The sequence below is a fragment of the Hordeum vulgare genome, chromosome 3H (assembly GCF_904849725.1).
Source record: "Hordeum vulgare subsp. vulgare chromosome 3H, MorexV3_pseudomolecules_assembly, whole genome shotgun sequence".
NCBI lineage: Eukaryota > Viridiplantae > Streptophyta > Magnoliopsida > Poales > Poaceae > Hordeum > Hordeum vulgare.
In genome coordinates, this window is record NC_058520.1 from 209935826 (window position 1) to 209950881 (window position 15056).

A 15056-nucleotide genomic window follows, 5' to 3' on the forward strand; every position below is an offset into this window, starting at 1 on the left:
CGGGCTCCTCGAGCTCAAGCTTCTGCTAATGGCGGCAGGAGGAGAAGAGGAAGAAACCGAGAGGAGGGGGAAGAATGGAGAGCGGAGAAGGATAGGGACGCGCTCGGGGAAGTCATCCCCGTTGTCGCGCTATCCTAGGGGGCACCGGAGAACTCCACGGCAAAGCAGGAGGTGGAAGAGGCCGCCGTGGTCGATCTCTCCTCGGCCAGAAGGCAGAGGAAGAAGACGACCCTGCCCCTGGTGGGCTGGTCCTCGCACGTAAGTGTAGGATAGTTCTTTTCCTTTTTCTTCTATTTTTGTTTTCTGTTTTAATTTCTGATATTAATTGCTATTTGTTTTGGCTTCAAAATGAAATTCAAAAATTAGTTTGAATAGCCCTGAGTGTTAGTTGGAATATCCCAACTACTCCTATAGTTTGCAACATTTTTGAAAACCTGAAAGTTTTTGAATTCAATTTTAAGTTTGAATTCAGGGGCTTTCTTAATTAAAAATTAATGCCAAGGGTGTTTTAAAAATAGTTTTCTTCCCTGATAAATTGTTTTCAATATTTATCAGAAATATTGAACTTTTAAGAAGGCCATTTTGGGTTCATTGATTTTGGCAAGATTTGAATTACCTTTGAATAAGAAGTGGCTAGGGTTTTTGGTTTGAGTTTCACCACTTCCTTTGATTTTGTTTCGACTTCTTGAATGCAATGGAAGAAGACATGAGCACAAATACTAAACCCTAGTTAGGGATCCAGGGATGTGACATTCACAAAAGAGAAACTTAATTGTCCTAGATGACGGTAAAATATGGAGCAGCAACAGCTCATTATCAAATGGGTCTCACTTAGCATCTAGGAAAGATTATACAGGGAATCAGATCCCTACATCTAACGCAACCTATCACTGGAAGAAGTTTCATCAAAGAACTAGGTAGATCTACGATGGCGACGAACACGAGATTAACCCCATGAACTCTATTGAGCTACATCGGACAACCTAGAAAGATCTGGGACAAGAGATAGAACTTACCTGGCGACGTTGATGGTGGCGAACAATATTTGTGGTTCGGAGGAGAAGGCGCGCGACAAGGAGCTCCTAGATCAGATCGCTTGGTGATGGGTCGCATGGCAGCGGCGTGATGAAGGTTCGGGCTCGAGGTGGAAGAAGAAGATAGGACCAAGGTAAAAGGAAAAAGGGGATCCTCTTCGATATTTAAAGGCTGGAGCCGAAATGGAAACAACGGGCGCAGGAATCCAAGAGGCGCAATAAATCTTGGAGTTGATGGCGCCTTGATTTTCGGGCTAAATGGATAAGCCAAAAGAGCCGTTGGAATAACGTCATCAAGATCCCTAAAATCTTGGGGCGGGTGACGTCATTGATGAATATAGTAGAAGCTCAAGAGGACATTTGAAGCTGGTGTTTTTTGCTTTGGAAGACCAAGCTTGGGTTGCATGTGAGCCGCCAAGATTACAAGTAAAGTTTATTGACCTGAATATATTCAAGTCAATCTCGGGCCTAATGTTGGGGATATTATCCCGCCGTATGAACCACCTTAAGGGGCCGGGTGAAAACGATGGCGGCTCAATATTCATATTCAAGATGGGCCCTGACCTATGAAGCAGAAGGCATGAAGCGGTGGCCAACGAGAGCCGGTTGCGGCCCAAGACACGAAGATGGCGACTCTTGGCCCACCAGGGAGAAGGATCGCCAGAGGTTTCCTTGCTTAAGGAGGAAGGCGAGTTAGATATATACCAGGTCATGAATCATGGTATGACCCAGACTCTTGTAAACCCTAGAGCCTTGACCTGTGTATAAAGGCGATTCTCTAGGGCCGGTAGACTTAAGTTACGATCAATCGAGAGCTAGGTCAGGGGAAACCGCACCCTTGCAATCAATTTCCACATCAATATACACACAACAGGACGTAGGCTTTTACCTCGATCAGAGGGGGCGAACCTAGGTTAACTCGTCTCTCGTTACCGATCAACCCCTTTGAGTCACCACATAGTTGCGATGGCTTCACCATTAAGTCCTTTCACGAGGACATCTGTCGTGACAAAACCACGACAGTTGACGCCCACCGTTTCAGGTGACCCTCGGTGTTTCCCGCACGTTTCAACAGGGAGGCTTTGTCAACTTGGTCCGTCTATCTATATAATGTTTGGTCAGCTTTGATTTTTACAATTCCTGCCAATGAAATTCAAAGTTTTTCCTTAGCGGCAGCCCTCGCGTCATGTTGATGTGCCAGATATTTCTTCATGCCACTGAAGTATGAGTCAGCTTGGCCTAAAGATTCCTATACAATCAAACAAAATGGATAAACTAGCTCAAAACTAAGCCATCCATATGGACTAAACGTTTAGTTTCAAGTCTCAAACAGATTGTAAGCAATATACTTGACACTTGGGGGCTAATGCATGTCAGTTTTCTTTCATATTATGTATACAGACCCGACTCATCTTCAAGAAGATGACCTGGCCCTTGGGGGCTACAGGTTGAAGTTTCAAGTTATTATTTACAAGACCGTGCTCATCTTCAAGAACATGACCTGGCCCTTGGGGGCTACAGGTTGAAGTTTCAAGTTCTTATTTACAAGATCCGGCTCGTCTTCAAGAAGATGGCCCGACCCTTGGGGCTACAGGTTGAAGTTTCAAGTTATTATTTACAAGACCAGTCTCATCTTCAAGAAGATGACCCAGCCCTTGGGGGCTACAGGTGGATATATGGGATGATTTGTTACACAACAGCATACCTCGTATCTCTTGTTCATCATATTCACCATGATGGCTTCCATATCCCGGCTCATGGAGAGGCGGTTCAAATATCCAGCATGCAGTTCCTCAAAGTCTAGTTTTTCAATATTGGGAAGCTCAAGTATAGCTTTCCCTTTCTCCATTTCGGTTGTTACACCTTTGGTAGTATGTTTAGCCAGCATGTTTAAGACGAGCGTGGTGTGACCCGTCCCAATAATTACAACAATTTATTCTTCGAGCAAAACATCTTTGGTTGTCTCCAAAGGACTCGGTGGGTCAAGATAATTTTTCTGACTCGCCTCCATGGTCGTATCGTGAACTTCTGTCGGGTTAACTTGGACATCAGGAGATCACCCATAATATTTCTTTCAGAAAGCTCGACATGAGTGTCGGCTGGTTCACCTCGAGCTTCAGGCATAGCAACATCCACTTCCTCCACTTCAAGCGCTTCACTATTGGGTAGTGACCCGCCATCTTTCCTTTTCTTTGCTTGATCCCTCAAAGACGAGAGGTTGAGGCATATATAATAAAATATAAAGTAGTGAAGAAAGTGTTGGATATACAAATTAGGATGTACCATGGGAGACGAACAAGAGGTGGCAATTTTGAAGATGTCGAGTCGCCCAATGAAGGAGGGGATGCTTGTTAAGGTGAAAACCTCGTAAAGTTTGAGTAATCAACAAACATAATTTATTTGATAGGGAAAGAAGAGTTAGGATAAAAGGCACCTCAGAGCGGCGTTTACGGCGAGAGGCTTTCCCGGGCAGACCCGCCATAGGATCGCTTGAGGAGCTACGGGTGTGGTGTTTTGGAGTATACAAAGCCTTCTTCAAAAGGAAGTTAGGATCCAAATAAGCATCCAGATGAGTCATAGGAACTTTCCTACATACCCGCCTTGGAGGCCTTGCCAAGGAGTCAGAAGAGATTGAAATTACCTCGGCATCCTCAGCATCACTCTCAACGTCATCTTCGTGAAATTGAACTGAATGGTTAGAACAATACACGTCAAAATAAGGGGATAGAGTGGACATTTACCCCAGATAGCTCTTCAATGGCCCGTGACTCGCCCATAATAGATAACTCGCCTGTAGTTGCTTTGTTGTTCTTCTTCTTCTTCAGGGCGGTTTTGACCTTCTTGACGCGCGGTTTCGCTGGTGTACGCTTCTAGAAGGACGAGTTTTTCTACAGCAGTACATAAGAAAAATTAAGTTCTCTAAGGAATAAAGGAAATAATGAATAAGGCGAGTAATGGCTAAAGATATCTACCTCAGGAGCCGGGTTCTCGATGCAGAATGGTTTCAGACCAGTTTTTGAACATACTTCTTTGGACTCACTACATAGCTTCTTCACAATCCCATTGACTTCATCAGAGTCAAGCATTAAGCCGTTGGCATTCAAAGCTTTATGTTTCGACCACCCAAAAGTATGGTGGCTTGTTCTTTCGAAGTCAAAGAGCCGGGAAGCTGGAAATCCATTGGAAGGCGCTCTTCTCTAAACCCTGGCACATGATTCTCGTCGGCAGGTGCGGTATCCTTACAATAAAACCAAGTTTTTCCCCAGCCCTTGGGGTGACTGGACAGGGTGACGCCAGGAAAACCACACTCGCGCCGCCTTTGGATTGTAACTCCACCGAGTTCTAAGCTGGGACCATCGGTCCATTCCTTGTGGCGGTTCAAGTAGAAGAATTCCCTAAGTAAGGGAACATTGGGTTCTATCTCCAAGTATGCTTCGCAGAAAACTTGAAATTGGTAGAAATTGCTAAGTTGGGTCCCAGGTCTTGAGGTTGAAGGTTCTAGAAGTGAGGGCATCTCGAAAGAATTTTGAGCGAGGGAGAGAAAACCCTCGTTCAAGATGATCGGTGAAGACCACAACCTCTCCTTTGGCGGGTTGCGGTCATACTTCTCTAGCGGCGGCTCTCCATCCGATCACTTCCTTAGAAGACAAGACTCCTAATGATACGCATCGCTGGAGGGTGATGTCACCAATTTATGACGGTTGCCAATCACATTTGGATGGTTTCGACATACTGACAGATTCAGGAAGGAATTGAGTTGCATGAATACGTTGGCGGGTTATCTCGATGGACGAACTTGTTTGAAGAAGCAAGGGGTTCGAGAAAGAAATAATAAGGTAGTCTACAATGTTTAAGTCGCCTTAACATAAAGGCGGCTCACTAAGATTGCGAGTTACAAGTATATCAAAGAAGCCGGTATGAATGTGAAAACGGCTTAGGGAGGAACTATGATTCCAGATTCCACTAAGTATGGGACAATCATCTTTCTACCAAAGTGTGCGAAAATACGATTCTGCCAATGGTTCACGAAAGAGAAACTTAATAGTCCTAGATGACAGTAAAATATGGAGCAGCAACAGCTCGTTATCAAATGGGTCTCATGAAGCATCTAGGAAAGATTATAAACGGAATCGGATCCCTACATCTACCACATCCTATCATTGGAAGAAGTTTCATCAAAGAACTAGGTACATCTACAATGGCAACGAACACGAGATGATCCCCATGAACTCTATTGAGCTACATCGGACAACCTAGAAAGATCTGGGACAAGACAAAGAACTTACGTGACGACATTGATGGTGACGAACAAGATTTGCGGTTCGGAGGAGAAGTCGCGCGACAAGGAGCTCCAGGATTAGATTGCTTGATGATGGGTCGCACGGCGACGGCGCGATGAAGGTTTGGGGTCGAGGTGGAAGAAGAAGAGAGGACCAAGGTAAAAGGAAAAAAGGGGATCCTCTTTGATCTTTAAAGGCTAGAGCCATAATGAAAACGACAGGCGCGGGAATCCAGGAGGTGCAATAAATCTCGGAGTTGATAGTGCCTTAATTTTTGGGCTAAATGGATAAGCCAAAAGAGCTGTTGGAATAATGCCATCAAGATCCCTAAAATCCTGGGGCGGGTGACGTCATTGATGAACAGAGGAGAAGCTCAAGAGGACATTTGAAGCTCGCGTTTTTTGCTTTGGAAGACCAAGCTTGGGTTGCACGTGAGCCGCCAAGATTACAAGTAAAGTTTATTGACCTGAATATATTCAAGTCAATCTGGGGCCTAATGTTAGGATATTATCCCATCGTATGACCGGCCTTAAGGGGCCGGGTCAAAACGATGGCGACTCAATATTCATATTCAAGATGGGCCCTGACCTACGAAGCAGAAGGCACGAGGCGGTGTCCAACGAGAGCCGGTTGCGGCCCAAGACACGAAGATGGTGACTCTTGGCCCACCAGGGAGAAGGATCGCGAGAGGTTTCGTTCCTTAAGGAGCAAGGCGAGTTAGATATATACCAGGTCACAAATCATGGTATGACCCGGACTCTTGTAAACCTAGAGCCTTGACCTGTGTATAAAGGCGAGTCTCTAGGGCTAGTAGACTTAAGTTACGATCAATCGAGAGCTAGGTTAGGGGAAACCGCAGCCTTGTAATCGATTACCACATCAATATACATAGAGCAGGACGTGTGCTTTTACCTCGATCAGAGGAGCCGAACCTGGGTAAACTCGCCTCTCGTTCCCGAGCAACCCCTTTGAGTTGCCACATAGTTAGCGATGGCTTCACCATTAAGTACTTTCACGAGGACATCTCTCATGACAAAACCACGACACCCGACACACCATCTAGCCTTTCCTTTTTGTTTTCTCTACTAGGCGGCGGCTCTCGTGTGTTGCCATGTTCTAATTAGTACATGTTCTAGTTATGTGGGGTCTTATTGGAGGGGAAGTTTTGTGAAAAAACCCATTGCTTTTGATAATTCTAGTCGTTCGGGACGGTGTACGGATATGCCAGCGCCAACAATGGGCAGGGCGCGAGGCTTCATATGGACACACAGAAGTTGTCCCTGGAGGGGAACAAGAATGCCAGTGACGCCGACACTGCCAACCAGGTAGCTTTTCTATGCAATGGCCTGGTCGCCCTTGTTCGTTGCTTTGTTGTAGCTGTGTGTAGTTCTTGAAGGAGAGGTTGCTGAAACTTCTGCTTTTGTAATTGCAACCTTCCGGGATGCAGTATGGGTCTGCTAACACCGGCAATTCGCAGAGCGTGGAGCCGCATGTGGACAGGTCGATAACGCCTGAATGGGTGACCGACGGGCTGCGTCGGGTTTGATGTGATTTGCTTCTCAATTGCTTGGCCAAGTCAGAGGAGGAAGAAAGCCCCGACCTTTCGTGCGAAACCTGAAGGATTTCTGTCCGTGCGTGGGTTCTTCTCGGGTTCTCTTCTAATTTCCTGCCCCTGTTAATTGTTTATAATTTGATGAGTTGACCTGCCATTCTCGTTCAATTTCTGGGTACCACCACTGCAGTTTTCTTGAGATTTTATTTAGAAAATAAAAGGTTCAACTTCCTGTGTTTATCATGCTTCTACTGATGCAGTTGCATGCTAATAGTCATATTAGCATGAGTCTTAGAGAGATTCACACAAGGCACTCAACTTATTCGTGAGTTGTAATAATTTCCATTCAAGCCATGTTTTCCTTTTCTTCCTAGCTTCAATAACAATTCCAGCAATGTTGCACCATCTTGGAGTTGTTGTGAATTTTTTTTCTCTTGCCCCAAATAAACCTTGTATATATAATTTACTCTCCTTTCCTTGTCATGTGATCCAGGCAAGGGAATTTTCAGAGGAATCTGAAGAACATCGTCTCTTGAGGCGGCTCTGCCTTCTACAATAGATGGCCTCAACTGTCGACATTGTTGAAATTGAACTTGTTGGTTAAGGCGAATCTCTCTGTGTATGTGTGAATTAGTGGTGTTTCCAAGACATAATTTGTTCGTAAATACATGCATGCGCTTGCTTGGTGTGCAAATGTGTGGTGTTCACACACAAACTAAAAGAGAATTTCATATTATGTCGCAAGCTCGTGTGCACCACAAGTGTTCGTATTTATGACCTAACGGAGAATGTTACTTTATGCTAATGAAGCTCATGTATAAAAGAACGTGAAGTTTACATAGAGTAAAAAGGTGCATCTGTTCATAAATTAAAATAACAAAGAAGTTCGAAGTATGTAAAAAACTCAGATCTTTTTCGTTACTAAATCGTAAATTGAAGAAGTTGAAACAAGAATCGAAGAAGTTCAAATTGAAATAGCACAGAAGTTCAAAGTTTATGAAAAATCAGGTTTTTTTCTCGTTAGTAAAGATTAAAGTGAAGAAGTTCGAATAAAAAAGCTGAGAAGTTCAAATTAAACTCGTGAAATTCCTTACACGGAAAACAGACCAGTTTTATTTTCCATAGAAGTTCAAAATAAAAAACTCTAAGAAGGTAAAAATAAAATAATGGAGTAGTTCATCGTGTGAAGCAATCCAAAATAAAACAGAGTGAAGTTCAAATGTACAAGGCGAAAAGGTCAAGTTCTTCACGGGGTGCATTTTTGAAGGCTCTGTTTCATGATAAAGGCAGAACACATGATCTCACTGTTTTCATGATTCCGTGAAAAAGCCTAGCAATCAGAGAAAACTCTTTTCCGTAGCTTTTCAACGGTATATTATTCGCCCCACTCCGATAAAGTTTGTAAAAAATACGACCAAAACGTTTTTAGCCATTTTTAAAACTAAATTAAAACCATAAGGAATTGGAAAAAACAATCTACATAAAAAAGTTCCACATTTGTTGAGGCTTTCAAACGCCATATCATATTCTCCATTTGAACAAACCATTGAAAAATTAAAGCAAAAATACAAACTTGGTACAACTTCTGCCATTTTCTAAGTTACTTTTAAACCATTAATTGTTAGAAGAATTTTTTTATATGAAAAACTGCGCATTTCCATAAGCATTCCAACACCATATCATTTGCATCGATTGGACTAGCCGTTTTCAAATTAACTCTGAAATATGAACTCCGTTGTCCGGTTTCAGAAATTCCGTCATTTTTAAATTTCCTCTTTAACCGTAGGGAATTTGGGAAAACTTTCAACGTATGACATGAGCAAATTTGCAGAATCTAATCAAGGCCATCTCATTTGCCCCATTCTGACACACGGTTTAGAAATAGGATCAAAAATATGATTCACGTTTTTTTGTATGAACATACACAATTTTCAAAACTGCTCTTAAACCATGAACGTATTGACAAAAATTCAACCTAAGTTGTTACCAGGGTGTCCATAGCTTTCAAACGGTATATCGCAAGCACATTTGGACAATATTAGGAGAAGTTTAACCTAGCACTCACGGAAGGTCAACTAGTACACTCAATGAGTGTCATCTGAAAAATTTCTAAACGGGCACGAGTATGAAAAAAAAGCATCAATACAGAAAAGTTACATGTTTACAACAACTTTTTATTCGTATATTATTTCCTCAATTCCGGTGAGTGGACGGAGATTTATGAGCAAAAAACAGCACGTGGAAAACGGAGTGAAGTTCAAGTGGACATGGCGAGAAGGTCTTTCTTCACGCGGTGCATTTTTGAAGGCTTTGTTTCACGATAAAGACACAACTCATGATCTCGCTGTTTTTGGGATTTGTTGAAATCGGCTAGGAATCAAAGAAAACTATCTACACGAAAAAGTTTCGCATTTTTCGTACCTTTTCAATGGTGTATTATTTGCCCCATTCTGATAAAATTTGTAGAAACTACGGACAATAAAAAAATAGTCGTTTTTAAAACTAACTTAAAACCGTAAGGAATTGGAAAAAACAATCTACATATAAAAGTGTCGCATTTGTTTAGGCTTTCGAACGCCATATGATTTGCTCCATTCCAAGAAACCGTTGAGAAATTAACGTGAAAATACGAACTCGGTATAACTTATGTCATTTTCTAAGTTACTTTTAAACGATTGATCGCTAGAAGAAAAAAACTATATGGAAATCTGCGCATTTTCATAAGCTTTCCAACGACATATCGTTTGCATCGATCGGATTAGCTGTTTTCGAATTAACCCCGAAATACGAACCTGGCTGTTTGATTTCAGAAATTGCATCATTTTTGAATTTCCTATTTAACCATATGGAATTTGGAAAAACTTTCAACGCATGGAATGAGGGGATTCGCAGCACCTATTCAACACCATCTTATTTGCCTCATTCCGACAAACGGTTTAAAAATATGATAAAAAACACGATTCATGTTTTTTGTATGAACAAAAACGATTTCCAAAACTACTTTTAAACCGTGAACATTTTGACAAAACTTCTACCTAGGCTGTCACGAGGGTGTCCATAGCTTTCAAGCGGTATATCGCAAGCCCCATTAGGACACTTTTAGTGAAAGTTCAACCGAAATGGGACTTGCGATATACCGTTTGAAAGCTATGGACACCCTGGTAGCAGCCTATGTTGAATTGTTTTTGTCAAAATGCCCATGGTTTAAGAGTAGTTTTGAAAATCAGTTTTGTTCATATAAAAATGTGAATCGTATTTTTGATCCTATCTCAAAACCGTTTGTCAGAATGAGGCAAATGAGGTGGCCTTGGATAGTTGCTCCAAATCCGATCATTTCATACGCTGAAAGTTTTTATAAATTCCATACGATTAAAGAGGAATATAAAAAATGATGGAATTTCTGAAACTGAACAACTGGGTTCGTATTTCGGGGTTAATTTGAAAAAGGCTAGTCCGGTCGACGCAAATGACATGACGTTGGAAAGCTTATGAAAATGCGCATTTTTTCATACAAAAGCCTTCCAACTATGAACGGTTTAAAAGTAATTGAGAAAATGGTAGAAGTTGCACCAAGTTTGTATTTTCGCGTTAGTTTCTCAATGGTTTCTCAGAATGGAGCAAATGATATGGCGTTGGAATTGAACAAATTCAAAACTCTTAAGGCCTCGTTTGGTTAAGGGGGATTGGGGAGGTTTTGAGAGGGAGGGATTTCAGGGGATTGGGTGAATCCCTTTGTTCCACCCAATCCTCTCAAATCCCCGGGGTTTTGCTTCCACTAGTCCCCCAAGGAGGGTTTTGAAACACATGGATAGGAAGGGATTGAAGGGGAATGGAGGGGATTGGGCTAAGCAATCCCCTCCTACCAAATGGGCGCCCGAGGATCTGTGGGGTTTCTGGCCCTCCCAGGGATTTTCCTCTCAAAACCTCTCCAATCCCCCTTAACCAAACGAGGACTAAATGTAGATTATTTTTTCCAATGCCTTATGGTTTTAAGTCAGTTTTGAAAATGGCTAAAAATGTTTTTTGGTCGTAGTTTTTATGAACTTTATGAGAATGATGCAAATAATATACCGTTAAAAAGCTATGGAAAATGCGAAACGTTTTCATGTAGATAGTTTTCTGTGATTCCTAGCCGATTTCAGGCAATCTCGAAAACAATGAGATGATGCGTTCTGCCTTTAACTCGAAACACAACTTTTAAAAATGCACCGCGTGAACAACTTGACCTTCTCGTCATGTCTACTTGAACTTCACTCCGTTTTTCACGTATTGTTTTTTGCTCATACCTCTCCATCCATTCACCGGAATTGGGCAAATGGTATACATATGGAAAGCTATTTTAAACACACAACTTTTCTCTATTGATGCTTTTTTCAAACTTGCGACGGTTTAAAAGATTTTCATACGACATTCATGCAGTGTAGTAGTTGACCTTCCCTGATTGCTAAGTTGAACTTCCACTAATATTATCCAAATGGGTCTTGCAGTATACTGTCTAAAAGCTATGGACACCCTGGTAACAAGCTAGGTTGAATTTTTGTCAAAATGTTCACGGTTTAAGAGCAGTTTTGAAAAGAATTTATGTGCATACAAAAAAACATGAATCATATTTTTGATGTTATTTCTAAAGCGTTTATTGGAATAGGGCAATTGAGATGGCGTTGGATAGCTGTTGCAAATCCGCTGATTCCATACGTTGAAAGTTTTCCCCAATTCGCTACGTTTAAGAGAAATTTAAAAAATGGCGGAATTTCTGAAACCGAACAACCGTGTTCGTATTTCGGGGTTAATTTTAAAATGGCTAATTCGATTGACGGAAATTACATGGCATTGGAAAGCTTATGAAAATGTGCATATTTAATATAAAAAAGTTCTCCAACTTTGAACGGTTTAAAATTAATTTAGAAAACGGCTGAAGTACCACCAAGTTAGTATGTTCACGTTATTTCCTCGATGGTATGTCGGAATGCAACAAATGATATGGCCTTGGAAAGCTTGAACAAGTGCAAAACTTATATATGTAGATTTTTTTCCAATTCCTTACAGTTTTAAGTCAGTATTAAAATGTCTAAAACGTTTTTTGTCCATAGTTTTTACAAACTTTAACGGAATGGGGCAAATAATATAGAGTTGAAAAGCTATGGAAAATGTCAAACTTTTTCATGTAGATTTTTTTCTATGATTCCTAGCCGTTTGAAGCAGTTTTGAAAAAAACGAGATCATGCGCTCTGTCTTTTTCGAGAACCAGAGTCTTTGAAAATGCACCGCGTGAAGAACTTGAATTTCTTGGTTTGTCGACCTAAAGTTCACTTTATTATTTATGTGTTGTTTTTTTGCTCGATCGTAACACTCAATCCACTCACCGGAATTGAGGAAGTGATATACCCATGAAAAGCTGTTGGAAACATGCAACTTTTCCATGTTGATCCCTTTTTTATACTCGGGACTGTTTAAAAAAATGCGTCTCAAATTCATACAATGTAGTAGTTGAACCTCCTGTTGTTTTCATGTTGACCTTCTGTCACGTATTTTCGTCTATAATTTCTCACCCATTCGTCAGCGTTACACAAATGATATTTGTTTTATGCAAACCTCTCATGATAATTTTTTAACTTTGTCCGACCGAGGACTTGAACTTATAGCAACAAAAATTTGGATCTTGTCTTTTTATTCATTTTTCTCATAAGAAACACACACCATGTAGTACGTGAACTTTCTGTGTTTTTATAATTTGAATTTTTGATTTTCTTTTTGAAATCGAATTGCTCTCATATAATAACCAAACTTCTTTGTGGATTGGGAGAATTATTTTAAAACACCAAAAATAGTTTGTGTTTTGTGTTTTTGAAGATGGAAATATAAGGTGAACCTCTCTTGCAAGGATTTTTGGACTTCCCCGTGCACAGCACGTGAACTTCTTTCAACAAACCTTAGAAGCTTTTAGTTTCTCTTATTTTATTCTCACGTGAAACACATTTCTTGTAGTACTTGAATTTCTCGTTGTTTTCATTATGAACTTCTATCACATTTTTATACTTTGTTTTTTTCATTCGTTTTTCTCATATGAAAACAAATACAATGTAGTACGTGGAGTTATGGTTGCTTTCAATTTGAACCGACCTCTAATTGTTTTGCCCCGAACTCCTAAAACACTCGTCGAATTTTAGCAAATGATACAAATAGAGAACTACATGAAAGCATTTTATTTTACAAAGTCATGATGGGTTAAGAGGGTCTTTTGAACACACTAAAACTTCTAAGCCATTTTTATTTGAACGTCCACATTTTTTCTTTAGTAACAAGAAAAAATCTGAGTTTTTTTACAAACTTCAAACTTCTTTATTAATTTAATTTGAACTTCTTAACCATATTCCTAGGAAGGAAATATGTTTTTATATAAGCATCAAACATTTTTTTAATTGAACTTCTTAGTTTTGTTTTTCCTAGGAACAAAACTAATTTGTGTTTTTTATTTACATCAAACTACTCCTTTATTTTAATTAAAACTTCTTAATTTTTATTTTGTAGTAACAAAGAAAATATAAGTTTTTTTTATAAATATTGAACTTCTCTATTTTTTTAATTTAGACTTCTTTGTTTATTTCTTTTAGCATCAAAATATCATGAACTTCTTTGGGTCGGACTTGTTTGAGTTATTTATTACAATTTTTCGAAGTCGCAAATTCCTCCAAATTGCCAAACAAGAATCCCTTGTGAAGTTGAACGTAGTGTGTTATTATTTTTGCTTGGCTTCTCACACCAGATGTGGCTGTCGTGTGCACACGAGCACTATATCTTCTACGTGAGTGAAGCTGACACAAGCACACATGCGCCACCGGACTACACATGTTCACGGACTGATCTTCACAGGTTGACATGCTATGCAAGTGAACGGACACAAGCACACATGCGCCGTTAGACTGCACATGCTCACCAGCTGAACTTCACATGCTGGATGTAACTTCTTCTTCTTTCCAGCTGACCTGCACCCAGTGTCGCGAGCAAGATCGCGACTCAGAGCAGCTCTAGTGGTTGTCCAGTTGCCGACGAGCATGATGATGTCATGGTTCAAAGACAAATCGTGTGCATGCGCCAATAAACAGAAGCCTCCCCGGCTCATCCCTGGACAAAGGAGAAGCCACAAGAGCTACTGCCCCGTTCTTGAAGATCCCATTTTCCTGGAGTGAGCACTCTCGATGAGAAAAAGGAAAAGGTTGGCCTTGATGAGCAGCGCAGCAACACTAGAAGATAGAGAGAGAGAGAGGGTGGGTGCGAGCAGCTAACCTTGAGGAGGAGGGAAAGAGTGAGACGAGGTAGACGGAGCCTTGAAGGTCCATGGCGTCGGGATCACATACGCACCAAGCACACGCAGGGGAGCGCAGAAGAAGCAGACGAAGAGGCAACCTTCCTCGAGCTCCGTGCCCCCCGTGTCGAAGAAGTAGATAGGATAGGATGGGATATGAAGATAAGGAGAGGTGAGGAAGAGAGGGCGGATCCGGCCGCCGCCTAATTTAAGTGGGAGGAGTGAGCGGGAGAGGGAGATGGTGGAGGCTGGTGGCGAGGCGAGGTGTGAGGGGCCATCCTGGATACGCGTGATCCACAGAGGGAGGTGGCGGCCGCGTGATCCAGGGAGGGAGGCAGGGGATGGGATCGGGGGAGGGGATCGGGGCAGTGGGTGGGTTTTTTTCTCGGGGAGGGATCTGCGCCGGCACGCCGGCCGAAACTTTGGGCCGGCCGCCGCACGATCCACCAACCCCGCGCGTCCGCACCGTTGGATCTTCATGCAACATTTTTTTCCCGATGCAGCAACATTTCAATGCGATGCAACAATTTTTTCAATGGTTGCAACAAAAAACAAAATTTGTAGCAAAAAAATATCTACATGATCGTAGGAAAAAAACGAAGCTGATGGTACGTGGTAGCAAAAGTGAAACGCCGGTTGTAATAAATATTTACGTGACGTGTATGCACCTTTTTTAGTGAACGGTTGCAGCAAAAAATAATGCCGGTTGTAGCAAAATTAACACGGTTGTAGCAAAAGTAAAAAATATCAATTGTATTGAAAAATCCAAAGAACTCGAGTTGCAACCAAACGTATATGCAGCTTTTTTACTGGACAAATGTAGGAAAAAATAACGCTTGCAACAAATATGACGCTCTATGCAATAATTTAAACGAAAAAATGTTGCA

The 15056-nt window shown here is 41.4% G+C and overlaps 1 long non-coding RNA gene across 1 annotated transcript; it reads right to left on the reverse strand.

Moving 5' to 3' along the window:
* Positions 1-13503: 13503 nt before the first annotated feature.
* LOC123439804 lies at positions 13504-14506 on the reverse strand. The gene is made up of 2 exons (XR_006630166.1): positions 14151-14506; positions 13504-14044 (listed from the first exon to the last, which is right to left on the reverse strand). It is a non-coding gene; the product is annotated as an uncharacterized LOC123439804 (long non-coding RNA).
* Between the last annotated feature and the right edge of the window lie 550 nt (positions 14507-15056).